The sequence below is a fragment of the Bos mutus genome, chromosome 12 (assembly GCF_027580195.1).
Source record: "Bos mutus isolate GX-2022 chromosome 12, NWIPB_WYAK_1.1, whole genome shotgun sequence".
Classification (NCBI taxonomy): Eukaryota; Metazoa; Chordata; class Mammalia; order Artiodactyla; family Bovidae; genus Bos; species Bos mutus.
In genome coordinates this window covers 69,922,867-69,935,076 of record NC_091628.1, presented here as the reverse complement: position 1 = coordinate 69,935,076, position 12,210 = coordinate 69,922,867, and the positions used below count along the sequence as shown (strand labels likewise).

General features: G+C 41.0%; 1 non-coding gene across 1 annotated transcript in view; it reads left to right on the top strand.

Moving 5' to 3' along the window:
• LOC102287322 (ATP-binding cassette sub-family C member 4) overlaps positions 1-12,210 on the top strand; it is a 236,515-nt gene that overhangs the window by 168,310 nt on the left and 55,995 nt on the right. Inside the window, exon 20 of the transcript XR_011466364.1 lies at positions 11,084-11,162. This is a non-coding gene — a transcript (ATP-binding cassette sub-family C member 4). The remainder of the gene's footprint in view (positions 1-11,083; positions 11,163-12,210) is intronic.

Genomic DNA, 12,210 nt, shown 5'->3' with positions numbered 1-12,210 from the left:
AAGTGAAAGTGGAGAGTGAAACAGTTGGCTTAAAGCTCAATATTCAGAAAACGAAGATCATGGCATCCGGTCCCATCACTTAATGGGAAATAGATGGGGAAACAGTGGAAACTGTGTCAGACTTTATTTTTCTGGGCTCCAAAATCACTGCAGATGGTGATTGCAGCCATGAAATTAAAAGACGCTTACTCCTTGGAAGGAAAGTTATGACCAACCTAGATAGCATATTCAAAAGCAGAGACATTACTTTTCTAACAAAGATTCATCTAGTCAAGGCTATGATTTTTCCTGTGGTCACGTATGGATGTGAGAATTGGACTGTGAAGAAGGCTGAGCGCTGAAGAATTGATGCTTTTGAACTGTGGTGTTGGGGAAGACTCTTGAGAGTCCCTTGGACTGCAAGGCGATCCAACCAGTCCATTCTGAAGGAGACCAGGCCTGGGATTTCTTTGGAAGGAATGATGCTAAAGCTGAAACTCCAGTACTTTGGCCACCTCATGTGAAGTGTTGACTCATTGGAAAAGACTCTGATGCTGGGAGGGATTGGGGGCAAGAGGGAAAGGGGACGACAGAGGATGAGATGGCTGGAAGGCATCACTGACTCGATGGACTTCAGTCTGAGTGAACTCTGGGAGTTGGTGATGGACAGCAGGGAGGCCTGGTGTGCTGCCATTCATGGGGTTGCAAAGAGTCGGACAAGACTGAGCAACTGATCTAATCTGAATGTCAAAAGAGTTGGTGAAAGGCATAATATAGTAAACAGTAGACAGACAGACTTTGGTTTCAGGGTAGATGCTCGAGCAGGTCCAGGGTGTCCTTTGAGTCCTGATCCTCCTTGCCTGTCAGTTCTCCTCTGCATGACCTTGCTATGGGTGGGATCTCCTGTGCTGGCTCCCGACATATATGATAAGCCCACAACCTATGTTATTCTTAATGGTGAAAAACTGCAAGCATTTCTCCTAAGATGAGGAACAAGACAAGGGTGTCCACTCTCACCACTGCTATTCAACATAGATTTGGAAGTCCTAGCTACATCAATCAGAGAAGTAAAATAAGTAAAAAAAAAAAAAAATCCAGATCAGAAAAGCAGAAACAAAGCTCTCACTGTTTGCAGATGGCATGATACTATACATAGAAAACCCTAAAGATACTATCAGAAAATTACTGGAGCTAATCAGTGAATTTAGCAAAGTCACAGGCACAGGATACAAAAATCAATACACAGAAATCACTTGTATTCCTATATACCAACAATGAAAAATCAGAAAGAGACATTAAGGAATCACTCCCCATTCGCCATTGCAACAAAAAGAATTAAATATCTAGGAATAAACCTACCTAACAAGAAAAAAAGACCTGTACACAGAAAATTATAAGACTCTGATGAAAGAAATCAAAGATGGCATAAACAGATGGAGATATTCCATGTACCTGGGTAGGAAGAACCAATATTGTGAAAATGACTATACTACCAAATGCAATCTACAGATTCAATGCAATTCCTATCAAATTACCAATGGAATTTTTTCACAGAACTAGAACAAAAAATCTCAAAACTCTTTTGGAAACACAGAAGACCCCAAATAGCCAAAGCAGTATTGGGAAAGAAGAATGGAACTGGAGCAATCCACCTTCTTGACTTCAGATTATACTACAAAGCTACAGTTATCAAGACAGTATGGAACTGGCACAAAAACAGAAATATAGGCAAATGGAACAAGATAGAAAGCCAAGAAATAAACCCATGCATCTATGGGTATCTTATTTTTGACAAAGGAGGCAAGAATATACAATGGAGCAAAGACAGCCTCTTCAATAAGTGGTGCTGGGAAAACTGGACAGCTACATGTAAAAGAATGAAATTAGAACACTTCCTAACACCATACACAAAAATAAATTCAAAATGGATTAAAGACCTAAATATAAGATCAGATACTATAAAACTCTTTGAGGAAAACATGGGCAGAGCACTCGATGACATAAAATAAAGCAAGATCCTCCATGATCCACCTCCTAGAATAATGGAAATAAAAACAAAAGCAAACAAATGGTACCCAATTAAACTTAAAAGCTTTTGCACAGCAAAGGAAACTGTAAACCCAGTGAAAAGACAACCCTCAAAATGGAAGAAAATAATAGCAAATGAAACAACTGACAAAGGATTAATTTCCAAAATATACAAGCAGCTCATATGGCACCCCACTCCAGTGCTCTTGCCTGGGAAATCCCATGGATGGAGGAGCCTGAAAGGCACAGTCCATGGGGTCTCTGAGGGTCGGACATGACTGAGGGACTTCACTTTCACTTTTCACTTTCATGCATTGGAGAAGGAAATGGCAACCCACTCCAGTGTTCTTGCCTGGAGAATTCCAGGGACGAGGGAGCCTGGTGGGCTGCCATCTATGGGGTTGCACAGAGTCAGACACGACTGACGTGATTTAGCAGCAGTAGCAGCATACAACTCAATACCAGAAGAAAAAAACAACCCAATCAAAAAGTGGGAAAACTACCTAAACAGATGTTTCTCCAAAGAAGACTACAGATGACTAACAAACACATGAAAAGATGCTCAATATTGCTCATTATTGCTCCTGCTGCTGCTGCTAAGTTGCTTCAGTCATGTCCGACTCTGTGCGACCCCATAGACGGCTGCCCACCTGGCTCCCCTGTCCCTGGGATTCTCCAGGCAAGAACACTGGAGTGGGTTGCCATTTCCTTCTCCAATGCATGAAAGTGAAAAGTGAAAGTGAAGTCCCTCAGTCGTGTCCAACTCTTAGCGACCCCATGGACTGCAGCCCTCCAGGCTCCTCCGTCCATGGGATTTTCCAGGCAAGAGTACTGGAGTGGGGTGCCATTGCCTTCTCCGATTGCTCATTAATAGAGAAATGCAAATGAAAACCACAATAAGATGTCACTTCACACCAGTCAGAATCAATTCAGTCAATTCAGTTGCTCAGTTGTGTCTGGTTCTTTGCAACCCCATGAACCACAGCACGCCAGGCCTCCCTGTACATCACCAACTCCTGGAGTCCACCCAAATCCATGTCCATTGAGTCGGTGATACCATCCAACCATCTCAGCCTTTGTTGTCCCCTTCTCCTCCCATCTTCAATCTCTCCCAGTATCAAGGTCTTTTCAAATGAGTCAGCTCTTTACATCAGGAGGCCAAAGTATTGGAGTTTCAGCTTCAACATCAGTCCTTCAAATGAACACCCAGGACTGACCTCCTTTAGGATGGATTCGTTGGATCTCCTTGCAGTCCAAGGGACTCTCAAGAGTCTTCTCCAACATCATAGTTCAAAAGCATCAATTCTTTGGTGCTCAGCTTTCTTCACAGTACAACTCTCACATCCATACATGACCACAGGAAAAACGATAGCCTTGACTAGATGAACCTTTGTTGGCAAAGTAGTGTCTCTGCTTTTTAATATGCTGTCTAGGTTGGTCACAACTTTGCTTCCAAGGAGCCAAGTTGTTTTAGTTTCATGGCTTCAGTCACCATCTGCAGTGATTTTGGAGCCCAGAAAAATAAAGTCAGCCAGTGTTTCCACTGTTTCCCCATCTATTTGACATGAAGTGATGGGACCAGATGCCGTGATCTTAGTTTTCTGAATGTTGAGCTTTAAGCCAACTTTTTCACTCCCCTATTCCACATTCATCAAGAGGCTGTTTACTTCTTCTTCACTTTCTGCCATAAGGGTGGTGTCATCTGCATATCTGAGGTTATTGATATTTCTCATGGCAATCTTGATTCCAACTAGTGCTTCCTCCAGCCCAGTGTTTTTCATGATGTACTCTGTTTATAAGTTAAGCAAGCAGGGTGACAATATATAGCCTTGACGTACTCCTTTTCCTATTTGGGTGCAGTCTGTTGTTCCATGTCCAGTTCTAACTGTTGCTTCCTGACCTGTATACAGGTTTCTCAAGAGGAAGATCAGGTGGTCTGGTATTCCCATCTCCTTCAGAATTTTCCACAGTTTATTGTGATCCACACAGTCAAAGGCTTCGGTATAGTCAATAAAGCAGAAATTGATGTTTTTCTGGAACTCTCTTGCTTTTTCTATGATCCAGCAGATGTTGGCAATTTGATCTCTGGTTTCTCTGCCTTTTCTAAAACCAGTTTGAACATCTGGAAGTTCATGGTTCATGTATTGCTGAAGCCTGGCTTGAAGAATTTTAAGGATCTCTTTACTAGCATGTGAGCTGAGTGCAATTGTGTGGTAGTTTGAACATTCTTTGAAATTGCCTTTCTTTGGGGTTGGAATGAAAACTGACCTTTTCCAGTCCTGTGGCCACTGCTGAGTTTTCCAAATTTGCTGACATACTGAGTGCAGAACTTTCACAGCATCATCTTTCAGGATTTGAAATAGCTCAACTGGAATTCCATCACCCCCACTAGCTTTGTTCTTAGTGATGCTTCCTAAAGCCCACTTGCCTTCACACCCCAGGATGTCTGGCTCTAGGTGAGTGATCACAGCATCGTGATTATCTGGGTCACGAAGATCTTGTTTGTACAGTTCTTCTGTGTAATCTTGCCACCTCTTCTTAATATCTTCTGCTTCTTTTAGGTCCATACCATTTCTGTCCTTTATTGAGCCCATCTTTGCATGAAATGTTCTCTTTGTATCTCTAATTTTCTTGAAGAGATCTCTAGTCTTTCCCGTTCTATTGTTTTCCTTGATTTCTTTGCTTTGCTTGCTGAGGAAGGCTATCTTTTCTCTCCTTGCTATTCTTTGGAACTCTGCATTCAGATGGCCAGTGAGCATGGCCATCATCAAGAAGTCTACAAACAATAAATGCTGGACAGGATGTGGAGAAAAGGGAGCCCTCTTGCACTGTTGGTGGGAATGTAAATTGGTACAGTCAGTATAGAAGATGGTATGGAGATTCCTTAGAAAACTAGTAATAAAACCACCATAAGACCCAGCATTCTTTGACATTGCCTTTCTTAGGGCTTGGAATGAAAAGTCACTTTTACAGTCCCTGTGGCCACTGCTGAGTTTTCCAAATTTGCTGGCATAGTGAATGCGCCACTTTACAGCATCACCATTTAGGATTTGAAATTGTTCAACTCAAATTCCTTTGCCTCCACTGGCTTTGTTTGTAGTGATGCTTCCTAAACCCACTTGACTTCACATTCCAGGGTGTTTGGCTCTAGGTGAATGATCACACCATTGTGATTTTCTGGGTTGTGAAGATCTTTTTTGTACAGTTCTTCTGTGAACTTCCAGATGTTCAAGCTGGATTTAGAAAAGGCAGAGGAACCAGAGATCAAATTTTCAACATTCACTGGATAATTGAAAAAGCAAGGGAGTTCCAGAAAAAAACATTTATTTCTGCTTTATTGACTATGCCAAAGCCTTTGACTGTGTGGATCATAAGAAACTGTGGAAAATTCTGAAAGACATGGGAATGAATGCCTTTCCCAAGAGGCAGGTCAGAGGCAGACCACCTGACCTGCCTCTTGAGAAACCTGTATGCAGGTCAGGAAGCAACAATTAGAAATGGACATGGAACAACAGACTGCTTCCAAATAGGAAAAGGAGTATGTCAAGGCTGTATATTGTCACCTTGCTTATTTAACTTATATGCAGAGTACATCATGAAAAACACTGGGCTGGATGAAGCACAACCTGGAATCCAGATTGCCTTGAGAAATATCAGTAACCTCAGATATGAAGATGACACCATGAAACTTAAAGAGGAGAGTGAAAAAGGTGGCTTAACGCTCAACATACAGAAAACTGAGATCATGGCATCCAGTCCCATCACTTCATGGCATTGATGGAGAAACAGTGAAAACAATGAGAGACTTTATTTTTTGGGGGTTCCAAAATCACTGCAGATGGTGACTGCAGCCATGAAATTAAAAGACACTTACTCCTTGGGAGGATAGTCATGACCAACCTAAACAGCATATTAAAAAGCAGAGACGTTGCTTTGCCAACAAAGGTCCATCTAGTCAAGGCTTAATTTTTCCAGTGGTCATGTATGGATGTGAGAGTTGGACTGTTAAGAAAGCTGAACGCCAAAGAATTGATGCTTTTGAACTGTGGTGTTGGAGAAGACTCTTGAGAGTCCCTTGGACTGCAATGAAATCCAACCAGTCCATTCTGAAGGAGATCAGCCCTGGGATTTCTTTGGAAGGAATGATGCTAAAGCTGCAACTCCAGTACTTTGGCCACCTCATGTGAAGAGTTGACTCATTGGAAAAGACTCTGATGCTGGGAGGGATTGGGGGCAGGAAGAGAAGGGGATGACAGAGAATGAGATGACTGGATGGCATCACCGACTCGATGGACGTGAGTCTGAGTGAACTCTGGGAGATGGTGATGGACAGGGAGGCCTGGCATGCTGCGATTCATGGGGTCGCAAAGAGTCGGAGATGACTGAGCAACTGACCTGAACTGAATTACTTTACAATATTGTGTGTGTGTGTGTGTGGGGGGTTTGCCATTCATTCACACGAATCAGCCGTGGATGTACATGTGTTCCCCATCCTGACCCACCCTCCCACCTACCTCCCCATCCCATCCCTCAGGGTCATCCCAGTGCACCAGCCCTAAGCACCCTGCCTCATGCATGGAACCTGGATTGGCGATCTGTTTCACATATGATAATATACATGTTTCAATGCTATTCTCTCAAATCATCCCACCGTCACCTTCTCCCACACAGTCCAAAAGTCTGTTCTTTACATCTGTGTCTCTGCTATCTCACATATAGGGTCATCGTTATCATCTTTCTAAATTCCATCTGTATGCGTTAATATACTATATTGGTGTTTTTCTTTCTGACTGACTTTGTTCTGTATAATAGGATTCAGTTTCATCCACCTCATCAGAACTGATTCAAATACATTCTTTTTAATAGCTGCGTAATATTCCATTGTGTATATGTAGCACAGCTTTCTTATCCATTCATCTGCCGATGGGCATCTAGGTTGCTTCCTTGTCCTGGCTATTGTAGACAGTGCTGAGATGAACATTGCGGTACACGTGTCTCTTTCAGTTCTCATTTCCTCGGTGTGTGTATGCCCAGCAGTGGGGTTGCTGGGTCATATGGCAGTTCTATTTCCAGTTTTTTAAGGAAATCTCCACACTGTTATCCATAGTGGCTGTACAAGTTTGCATTCCCACCAACAGTGTAAGAGGGTTCCTTTTTCTCTTCACCCTGTCCAACATTTATTTTGTAGACTTTTTGATAGCAGCCATCCTGGAGATCCAACCAGTCCATTCTGAAGGAGATCAGTCCTGGGTGCTCTTTGGAAGGAATGATGCTAAAGCTGAAACTCCAGTACTTTGGCCACCTCATGCGAAGAGTTGACTCATTGGCAAAGACTCTGATGCTGGGAGGGATTGGGAACAGGGGGAGGAGGGGACGACAGAGGATGAGATGGCTGGATGGCATCACTGACTCGATGGAAGTGAGTCTGAGTGAACTTCTGGAGTTGGTAATGGACAGGGAGGCCTGGCGTGCTGCGATTCATGGGGTCACAAAGAGTCGGACACGACTGAGTGACTGAACTGAACTGAATTCTGACCGGCGTGAGATGGTACCTTATTGTGGTTCTGATTTGCATTTCTCTGATAATGAGTGATGTTAAGCATCTTTTCATGTGTTTGTTACCCATCTGTATATCTTCTTTGGAGAAATGTCTGTTTAGTCATTTATTTTTCTGGAATTAAGCTGCAGGGGTTGCTTGTACATTTTTGAGATTAATTCTTTGTTGCTTCATTTGCTATTATTTTCTCCGATTCTGAAGGCTGTCTTTTCACCTTGCTTATGGTTTCCTTCATTGTGCAAAAGCTTTTAAGTTTAATTAAGTCCCATTTTTTATTTTTGCTTTTATTTCCATTACTCTGGGAGGTAGGTCATAGAGGATCCTGCTATAATTTACATCAGAGAGTGTTTTGCCTGTGTTTTCCTCTAGGAGTTTTATAGTTTCTGGCCTTACATTTAGATCTTTAATCCATTTTGAGTTTATTTTTGTGTATGGTGTTAGAAAGTGTTCTAGTTTCATTCTTTTACAAGTGGTTGACAAGTTTTACCAGCACCACTTGTTAAAGAGATTGTCTTTTCTCCATTGTATATTCTTGCCTCCTTTGTCAAAGATAAGGTGTCAATAGGTGCGTGGATTTATCTCTGGGCTTTCTATTTTGTTCCATTGATCTATGTATCTGTCTTTGTGCTGGTACCATACTGTCTTGATGACTGTGGCTTTGCAGTAGAGCCTGAAGTCAGGCAGGTTGATTCCTCCAGTTCCATTCTTCTTCTCAAGATTGCTTTGGCTATTTGAGGCGTTTTGTATTTCCATACAAATTGTGAAATTATTTGTTCTAGTTCTCTGAAAAATACCATTGGTAGCTTGATAGGGATTACATTGAATCTGTAGATTGCTTTGGGTAGTATACTCATTTTCACTATATTGATTCTTTTGATATCCATAAACATGGTATATTTCTCCATCTATTTGTGTCCTTTTTGATTTCTTTCACCAGTGTTTTATAGTTTTCTCTATATAGGTCTTTTGTTTCTTTAGGTAGATATATTCCTAAGTATTTTATTCTTTTCGTTGCAATGGTGAATGGAATTGTTTCCTTAATTTTTCTTTCTGTTTTCTAATTACTAGTATATAGGAATGCAAGGGATTTTTGTGTGTTGATTTTTATATCCTGCAACTTTACTATATTAATTGATTAGCTCTAGTAATTTTCTGGTGGTGTCTTTAGCATTTTCTATATAGAGGATCATGTCATCTGCAAATATTGAGAATTGTACTTCTTCTTTCCAATCTGTATTCCTTTTATTTCTTTTTCTTCTCTGATTGCTGTGGCTAAAACTTCCAAAACTATGTTGAATAGTAATGGTGAGAGTGGGCATCCTTGTCTTGTTCCTGACTTTAGGGGAAATGCTTTCAATTTTTCACCTTTGAGGATAATGTTTGCTGTGGGTTTATCATTATCTGTTCTCTTAATGTTTCTTAGTGCAAGAAGTAACTGTTAAACTTTCTGACCTCACATTTTCTTCACTCAGCTCATTGCTGATTAGAGTTTAGTTTTTTTTTAAATGATATTTGATATTTAGTTCAGTTTTTGTAGTTGCTATGTGGGAGATGGTTTTTCTCATTGGTTTTTTTTTTTTCTTTTCCTTGTATTCTACAAACTTTGCTAATCCTCAGTCTCAGACCTTAAGTCACCCACATCTGGTAAAAAAAGGGGTGTTTTCATGTACTGTTCATCTCTGGGTAGCCTTTTCATCTTTAAAAAAATTCCATCATTACCTTATACACTTTTTAAGCTGAATTGTATTTATAGTGTTTCCAAATTCTGCCTATGTTAAATAGTTGTACTCTTCCACTGATTAAATCATATGCATGTAAACTATATCTTTAACATTTTTTGACATATATTTTCCTTATTTTGGTATTATTACTTTGAGAAGTTAAAAAATGACCATTCAGGGCTTCCCTGGTGGTCTAGTGATTAAGAATCCATCCTGACAATGCAGGGATAACTGGTTTGATCCTTGGTCTGGGAAGATTCCACATGCCATAGGGCAGCTAAGTCAATGCACCACAAATGCCTGAAGCCTGTGTGCCTAAGGCCCATGCTCAGCAACAAGAGAAACCACCACGCTGCAACTGGAGAAAGCCCATGTGCATCAATGGAGATCCAGCACAGCCAAAAATGAAATAAATAAATAAATCTTAAAAAAAAAAAAAAAAAAAAAAAGACTATGTAGATCACAAAATTATCTAGAATATTTGAAAAATAACCCATTTGATTTTAATGTTCCTAAAGCAGAACTGATTAAATAACCCAACCTCTTGCCCCTCGAAGTGTGTGTGTGGAAACAGCAGAAAGGGTGTCATGTGGCAGCTTGGTGGAAATGCAGACTCTCTGGCTCCCCTAGCCCTCCTGAGTCAGAATCTGCATTTTACCAGTTGGACCTCCTGCATCGCCTGGTGGACTTTCCCAGGGGATGTGATGCTGCAGAACCTGGGGGTCAGAATCATCATCTCACCTTGGTGGTTGAGTGCCTGGTAACTTACCTGGCATTGTGACTGGGTTCTTTCACCTGCAAGAGCCTATTTAATCCTGAGAATCACCCTCTAAAACAGGCATTCTTACAATATCAGAAGAGTTGTCACCAGATCTGCCAAAGGTATCACTAAAAGACAGTTTTTGCATCTGTATTTCCTAAGTCTGAGTAGGGAAATTTGAGGCCCAGTCTGTAATGCTGGCCTGGCCAAGGGTGAAAGCCTCCAGTGACTCCAGTTCCTGGTGTGGGCACACCCTGTGCTTCCAGTGAGCCAGACACCCTGTGGACAACAGAAGAGCCTCACATCCCAGCAGCAGTGGAAACTCAGCCCCAACCACTGCTCATTCACAGTCCTGTTGTGGGTTGATGTGAAGGGCCTTGGGAGGAAGTCATCTGTGACTGAGGTCAGGAAGAGCAGATAGAGGTCCCACATCTCATCTGCAGGCTGGCTTCCTGAAGCTTCAATTACAAATGAAGCTCAGAGGGGTAGATAAACACATTTCTCAGGGTAGATAAACACATTTCCCTGGATACAACAAAATTGATTGTGTGTATGTATGTATTTGTGTAGCTTCAGGGTTGTTTGAATTAAATCATTAAAAGCAGTGGATATTAGAAATTCTCATCTTCCAAATCTGCAGCATTTAGGATATACTGTTTTAGTGAATTTTGAGAAGGCAAATAAAATCAAAGATAAGAAGCACTTGGAATGAAGCCTTAGATGGGATGGATCTAAAAGGAGGGAAAATTCTAAAATCCATCAACCCTTCCAAAAGATTCCCTGCCCTCAGCCCACCATTCTTTTAAAAACCAAGGGCTAATTTCAATCCCACCAACTTCTATTTGGTGGTATTTTTGTTTCTTTTTAGGTATTATCCTATTTTCTCCTTCTTTACCACTGACATCAGCTTATTTCATATGATTCTGAAATATATTAAATAAATATGCATTTAAAATATTATTTTATTTGATTATGAATTGTTTGTCTTAAAGGGCCTGTCTGGGTAAGAGAGTAATTTCTCATATCCTGTTCTTACAGGAAGAATTTTAAATCGTTTCTCCAAAGACATTGGGTATATGGATGATGTGCTGCCTTCATCATTTCAAGAGTTCTTCCAGGTAATGTATCAGTCCTGTCAGAGTTCTCACAGGGAAGAACAGAGAGCCTGTTTCTCAAGGCCTTTTCACAGGGGTTGAGGGTGGGCCTTTCAGCCTGGTGATGTGTCCTTTAATCTTAAATAAATGCCATGTTTGTGAGAGAAAGGTGTGCTGTGTGATTGGGAGGCTGAGTTAACATTAGTAACACCTGGGACAGAAATGGCTACTCTGTCATGTCAGGGTTGGTCTGAAGCAGCACATGCTGGGTAAGTGGTTCTCCCTCTGCCTCCCAGGTGTCTGGTGTGGATTCCCTTTACTGTAAGCATATTTCATAATAGAAACAAGCACCTCTCATGAAAAGATAGCCAAGATGAACTAAATTGTGTATTGTATTACCATAAAAGACAAATATATACTTCACCTTTTTTTTTTAATAAAGCATGTGTTACAAAGAAAAGATTAATAATAATAAGGTAACCAATAATACTTGAACAAAAACAATCATTGTTGTTCACTCGCTAAGTTGTGTCTGACTCTTTGCAACCCCATGGACTGCAGCACACCAGACTTTCCTTGTCCTTCACTATCTCCCATAGTTTGCTCAAGCTTATGTCCATTGAGTTGGTGATACCTTCAAACCATCTCATCTTCTGTCACCCCTTCTCCTCCTGTCTTCAATCTTTCCCAGCATCAGGATCTTTTCCAATGAGTTGGCTCTTTGCATTAGGTGGCTAAAGTTTTTGAGCTTCAGCTTCAGCATCAGTCCTTCCAATGAACATTCAGGGTTGATTTCCTTTAAGATTGACTAATTTGATCCCCTTGCAGTCCAAAGGACTCTCAAGAGCCTTCTCCAATGCTGCAATTCAAAGGCATCAATTCTTCAATGCTCAGGCTGCTTTATGGTCCAACTCTCACATCCATCCATGACTACTGGAAAAACATAGATTTGACTATATAGATCTTTGTCGGCAAAGTGATGTCTTTGCTTTTAATGTGCTGTCTAGGTTAGTCATAGCTTTTCTTCCAAGGAGCAAACATCTTTTAATTTTGTTGCTGCAATCACTGTCT